We start from the raw sequence: 7,104 nt of genomic DNA, 5'->3' as shown, positions 1-7,104 counted from the left end.
CTCTAACAGTGAGGAGCTGGGTTGGTGTTAATGATACTAATTTGAACTCAAACATATTTTGCTTATCTTTGACTACTGAGGAGCAGTGATGCCCTAATAACAAGAAGCACAACCAACATGGAAATCTAAACGTCATTCTCCACAATATTTAATGAAGTAGGACCCATAGGGAAAATATCGGATGCTGGGGCTGAGTTGGGGACTAACAAGACGAGTCTGAAGCATCTGTTTCTACCATAAAGAGATGTGGCGTTCAGTGAAGGAAAGGGGCCCATCTAACCAAAGCCAGTCTGAAGGAACTCCCGATGCTCAGATAAAAACAATGTGAGTATCAAACTAAAAACTGAAAAGAAGGCACTGGAGAGATGGCTCAGTGGTTAAGACCACTGGCTGCTCTTGCAGAGGACTCAGGTTCAGTTTCCAGCACCGACATGGCAGCTAACAGCCATCCCTTAACTCCCACGACACAGGTGCACTTACATTCATGCAGGTAACACACTCATATGCAAAAACTAAAAGTAATAAAGAGGTTCTGAAGAAGCCTCCGCAGGGGACCAGCTTGACAGGCGTCATGGATCCGCTGTAGCAACAAACGCACAAGCAGGTCTGCGAGATCCAGTCTTACATGGGACGCCTGGAGATCGCAGACAAGCAGTCTGTGCACTTAGTAGAAAACGAAATCCAAGCAAAGCATAGACCAGATATTTAGCTGTCTAGAATGTCTGGAGATTTTGTCAAGCAAGGAGCCCCCTAATAAAAGGAGGAATGCCAAACTCCATGTCGACCAGTATGATATCCAGCACCTGCAGACGGCCCTCAGGAACGTTCAGAACCGGTGCTATGCCAGGGAGTAGCAGGAGAGACAGTGAGAGGAACCTTTGTTGCACACCTGCACCACTAACGACTCTGACACCACCATACCCGGGATGAATCACTGCAGTTTAACTCTTCCCTCCAGATGACCTCATTGGAGGGGGCACAGTATTCTAGAGGAACTGAGGGACCTTAAAGGGAAATCAGAAAAAGATTCTTGACATTGCCAACACACTGGACTTGTCCAACACAGAGATATGGCTCATTGAGAAGCAAGTCTTCCAAGACAAGTGCTTCATGATTGGCAGGATGCTACTCACCTGTGCAGTTGTTTCTTGTGGTACAATACCTGAAACCAGCCAGCCATATCCAGCGTTGGACAGCCTTCCCATTGTGTTCAAGTGTATGTGCACACATGGGTGTGTGCAAGCAAGAGAGGTGAGTTGGGTGTCTGCCTTTTGAAATGTATGCCTTACTGTGAAGACACCCCCACCTCTGGGACTAATTGTGACTTAGTATCAAACCTGCTCTGCTTTCTGTGATATCTGGGGAGGAACTAGGGTGATCAAGATGTGTGGTGCTTAGGAATGATCAAGCTCCTTTTCTCTCCCTCTCACTGGCAGAAGGAAGGAATGGGTTTTGTTGTTTGTCCACAGAGCTGGTGCACACCCTGGAAAGCTTCCATCATGAGCCTTGCAAACAACACTGTCCACATTGTTCATACTTTTTCAAGCTTTTGTGGTTCCTGATGGGTGGACTGAAATACCTTCTGAGATAGGTCAGTTCTCATCCCTTTCCTTCTGCCACCACCTTCCACCCCCACTCTCCCATCCCACTCAAAAAAAAATACAAATAGATGACTAACTGCTAACACACAACACCCTTTCCTGGAAGCAGCAACGTAGGTATTGCTATTAACAAGTAAGCATTTCCATGCTACGGTTTCCAGGTGTTTGACCTTCCTGAAGTGAGGCCAGTGGTGTTCCCTGGGAGTGCTCAGTCTGGAAATTGAAGACCTGAGTCACCAATGTTTTTCCAGTTACTAGAGCAATGGGCTCTTACAGTTCAGAACCTGAAGCTTGGCACCTCTACCCAGGCTTCCGTGATCCTTTGCCCTTCTGAAAGTAGTAATGAACAAAGGGCAATTTGTCAGTTACAGTGTCTTCTTTAGTCCTACCATCTTGAATTCTTTGAGTTCCTGTTCCTTAAAATATATTAGCAAATCTCCATTTTCCAAGCCCTGGTAGGCCACCCTGGCGCTGTCTTGGTAAGTATGTCTTCCTAAGGATATTTCAGGGACCAGGTGCTTGTTCCTTTTCCTCAGCTGTGATTAAGACTGTATACCTGATGTACTGTGGAATTTGTTAGAGAATTTGTCTGCCTTGAAGCACATTTAATGTGATTAATCTCTGAAAGTACCAGAAAGATCTGCTGAACTTTTTGTTTCATCAGTCACAGTATCTGCCCACCCTACCATCTCTAAGCCAGTAGGGACTAAAGGATTCTCAGAATTCCCCAGAACTGGAAACCTGGTCAGTATTAATCCTAACTTTGATTGTCTTGACCCATCTACTTCCTGTCTTTGCTACTTAATTATCTTCTGTCCTATTTTACTCCACGTAGTCCACATTACTTTCTGCCTCTCATACTCTCCTGTTGACTAGCAGTATTGGTCTCTTGGGTACATACATGAGCAATGCCCCTAGGGTTTGATGAACTTTCTCAGCTGCTGAAGAATTTCCTGGGTTCCTGTTTCCTACTTCTGGTCAGATGCAATATTCCCTGCTTCTCCTCCTCTAAATCAAATAGGCTGTAGACGTCAGGAAGGAGGAAACTTCCATCCCTTTGGGGAAGGATTGGTAGCACTGCAGAATGAAAACAATGGCCAGTAGCAGGGACAGAGGGTTTGCAACCTCTTCAGGCCTAGATTTCATGTTGGAGAAACAGTTTGAGATTTTCCTCACCCAGCACAAGCCCTTGGCTGGTCAGAAAGTGGAGTTTTAAGCTACACAGACTTGACTGTCCTGCCCCTGGGCACCTAAGGATTCCACCAAACATCATGCTGTAGAGGAAGATGTGCAAGCCACACCTGAGTCATTTGGGCACCCAACTTTGGGTGACAGAAAGCCCCTGCCTTTCATTGGGTGTTAAGACATTATTTTATAGTATATACTGATGTTTCCTTTATAGCAATCTTTGGCTTTGAAGGACTTGATGCCATACTTTTACAGCCAGAAATAAAACTTGAGTGGGACTCTTCACTGCTTGGGACTTGGGAGCAGCAACCTGCTGATCTGGACTCCAATGGTACCTGGCTGGTGGTCACCTGCCTGCTCTCCCATGTCTGGTGAGAACACCTTGACCCCAGGGTGCAACTAGTTCAAGTTCAGTGGAGGGAAGGGGCCCAGGCCAGGGAAGGAGCGCCCTCTAGTGAAGGTGGGAGTACATTCTTAGCAGAGCTCAGCAGCAGTTTAAGCTTGCCTGGTGTGATTTGAAGCACGTGGGATGCCAAGAGGAACTTAGACCATATATAAGTGATCATATACTCCAGATGTGGCTACTTTAAGGAAAGCCAAACCCAAGGACCAAGTAGACAGTTTTTACAGAAAGCTTTACTGCTGAGTTTTTCTCTGAAGCCAACTTGCTCTGTTGAATTTAAATGTTTGATTAGTATATTTAGATTTATACCCCTTGTTTTCAAAACATGCCAGCTGAATAAAGTTGATTTATTTTATTGTGAAAAAAGTAATAAATGTTTTTAAATGAAAAGAAATTGTACCCATTTTGCAATTTACGAAAACACAAAAAAAATTTAATTTTAAAAAGATTATTTTTAAAAAATAAAAATATTGTACTCATTTTGCAACCTATTAATTTGTAAGTCCATATTAGTATAAAAAAGAAAAGAAAACATTGTGCCAGAATGGTAACTGATAAAAATACATTGAAAAAATCAACATTTGGCAATTATTATTAATCTCCATTAATAATAATTAATTCCACTGAAGCTCATCAATGTATGCTGAAATTTCTTGGTAACACCTTGATGAAGAATGAGAAATATACATGTTTACATATTAACAGAACTGGAAAAGTTGCAAAAAAAGAAAAATATTGAACATCCTTGAAATCTAGTCTGCCTCTATACATAAACTCCCCACAAAGTACTATTAATTATAAAGGGGACTGAGTAGTTTTATAGGAAGGAAAGCTTGACAGATACCCCTTCAGACAGACACTTATTGACAGAACTTAAAGTGAACAACTCCATAATGGAAAAACTTAAGTATGAAGCACCTGGTAGGATCCTGAGAGGTACATGCCCCTCAGTGATATTCCAGCCACATATACACAACCTGAGCATAAACATGAGGAAATACTAGCAATACCCCCATTGAGGAGTATTCTACCAAATGAGGGGCCTCTCCAGATCGGGAAAGTAAGGAAGAATGACACACAAAAGAAGATGAAAAGGAATGCATGAGTCAGTGCAACAGGTTGTCTCATGTAAAGTAGGTTCTTGGGACAATCAACACAGCGCAACTGGAGACTGCAGCTAGAGGGAAATCAGGCAGCAAGTGAGCTTCCCAACGATGATGAGAATGTGGCCAGTAAGAGAATTCTTTGCTTTGGGGAATTACAAAGTAAGAATTAAGGTGCAATGGAACACAGTAGTATACTTTCAGAGGGATTTGAATTCTTATCTATCTTATTCTCATTTATCTAGGCATAATCCCATCCTCTATAACACAAAGACTAGATTAAGTACCTCCTGGCATTCCCTTGACCTCAAAAAAAAAAAAAAAAAAAAAGTCTTCAGAAATTAACTCCTACAGACATGGTGACACAAACCTGTAATACCAGCAGGCTAAGGCAGGAGAATCTTCCCCTGAGGCTGGCCTCCACTATAAAGAAAGAAAGAGCCTATCAAAAATAAATAAACATCAACGAAGCTTCCTCATGCAATAGTGACATGACACAGAAGGCCACAATTGACCAAGGTGTAGAGAATAGAGACTGCATGCTGGCTCCAAGAGTTCCATGGTTCTTGGCAAGAGTGCTGTTTGACAAAGTTCCAGCTGAAAGCCGATGACCGCTGCTCTTTTGGTGGAAATCCCTTCCCCAGTTACTCCTGGTTTTCGTAATTTGTATAACCTTCTCTTCTTTAAGTATTCTGATAACCAACTCTGATGATGGAATGGGAAACTAAGCCGGGAAAATCTCTGCCTTTAGCAGAATTATTATGTTACTGAAACAAAATGAAAGTAATAAGATAGACTTCCTCCTATGACTATGATCTCGTTTGGACCTGCATTTGTGAATAATGAGGCTTGGTTTCCCCCCAAAAGAAAAAGATAGCATGCAATAGATGCCCTACTGCTTTTTATAGGCATTTATGACTTTAACCCTAAACAAGGAACTATTGAGACTAAAGTTTGGTATAAGGAAAAACTATTTGGCTTAGGGAAACTCCTTCTTAGATAGAAAGATTAGCTAAGTCAGTAAAAAGCTGGTGGTGCATGACCTCTGAAGAAAAATTGCCTATTCTTTTACAAAGACTAAAAGCGATTCAAAAAGCCCTTAAAGATAAATGGCAACAAAATAATAAAGGATATTGAAATAGAGAAAATAATCATATGACTCAAAGAGTACAAAATGTTCAGGAAGAAATAGCAAAAGGGAGAGGAAAAAGATAAATTGGAATATTGGTTAGACTATAAATAAAGAGTTGGTTATTCCCATTCCCCTGAGAAAAATAATTCTCTTAAATATACATGCCTACCTGTAAATATTAAATTTAAAGAATTAAAGGGCAAATGGGGACAGGCTGTCTTACACTTCTATGGTAAAATAGAAACCACAAGGCTATAAAGAAAACAATGAAGACATTGCTTGGCTATGTTAAGAAAAGGTTAATCATTGAACTTTGTACTTTCCTTTTACTGTGATTATTGAAAAATATTGTACACTGAGAAATACTGTGCAAACTCATGGTTTGATTTATGGTCTGATGCTTTATGGTTATTGTAATCTTTCTAATTATAAATAAAGGTTGTAGAAAGCTGCTTTCAGAAGAGAAGTAAAAGACATTCGGGCTGACCTCCCCCAAGAGGGTCAGTCAACAGCCTCTACTAGAACTGCAATTGTGGTTTCTGGTATAGTCATTTCTACCGTTGCAGTTACCTTCACTGCTTCAGGCCCCGGACTCAGCTGGAGCTGGACTCCAGCAACTGCAGAGTGTGTGTCCCTGGACAGGACTCCTATATTAAAACTCACCCACCCACAGTTCAAGGATTATTACAGAAGGTGGGGCAGAAAGATTGTAAGAGTCAGGGTTGGTGCATGAACATAAGGAAACAGAGGCTTTCAAGCCTCTGGGAACTCGCTCATATGAATTTTCAGCAATGGTGCAGCATACACAAGACCCATTCAGATTCAATCAAACAAAAACCCTTGCATAGAACTGGGAAAATGGGAAGCAGGGCCCAACCTTAGCTGAGCAACTACTGGCTACTGATTACTGCTGGATATGGGACAGTTGCTTCTATGAAGCCAGCATCACTCTAATACCAAAGCCAGGTAAAGATACAATCAAAAAAGAAAACTATAGACCCATATCCTTAATGGACATAGATGCAAAAATTCTCAACAAGGTACTTGAAAACCACATACAGACACACATCAAAAAGATCATCCACCATGATCAGGTCAGCTTTATCCCAGAGATGCAGGGATGGTTCAATATATGTAAGTCAATAAACATCATAAATCATATAAATGGGCTCAAAGACAAGAACCACATGGTCATCTCAATAGATGCAGAGAAGTCCTGTGACAAAATTCAACATGCATTTATGTTCAAAGTCCCAGAGAGAATTGGACTGGAGGGAACATACCTCAACATAATTAAAGCCATATATAACAAACCCACAGCCAACATCATTCTAAATGGAGAAAATCTAGAAGCATTCCCCTTGAAATCAGGAACCAGACAAGGCTGTCCACTATCTCCACTTCTCTTTAACATAGTACTTGAAACTCTTGCAAGAGCAATAAGACAAGAGAAGGCAATTAAAGGAGTAATAATTGGAAAAGAAGAGATCAAATTATCCCTTTTTGCAGATGATATGATATATCTGAGATGCCAAAAATACCACCAGAAAACTCCTAGAAATTATTAACACATACAGTAAAGTAGCAGGTTACAAATTTAACCTACAAAAGTCTGTATTTTTTCTATATACCAATAACAAGCAATCAAGAAAGAGGACATGGAAACATTTCCCTTCA

At 41.1% G+C, this 7,104-nt stretch overlaps 1 pseudogene; it reads left to right on the top strand.

Moving 5' to 3' along the window:
* Positions 1 to 571: 571 nt before the first annotated feature.
* Positions 572 to 7,104, top strand: part of LOC103735374 — a 21,499-nt pseudogene continuing 14,966 nt past the window's right edge.

Source organism: Nannospalax galili, unplaced genomic scaffold, assembly GCF_000622305.1.
Source record: "Nannospalax galili isolate Female #2095 unplaced genomic scaffold, S.galili_v1.0 scaffold16, whole genome shotgun sequence".
NCBI classification, from domain to species: Eukaryota; Metazoa; Chordata; class Mammalia; order Rodentia; family Spalacidae; genus Nannospalax; species Nannospalax galili.
The sequence above is the reverse complement of the archived record's forward strand: the minus strand, read 5'-3'. Positions and strand labels throughout refer to the sequence as shown.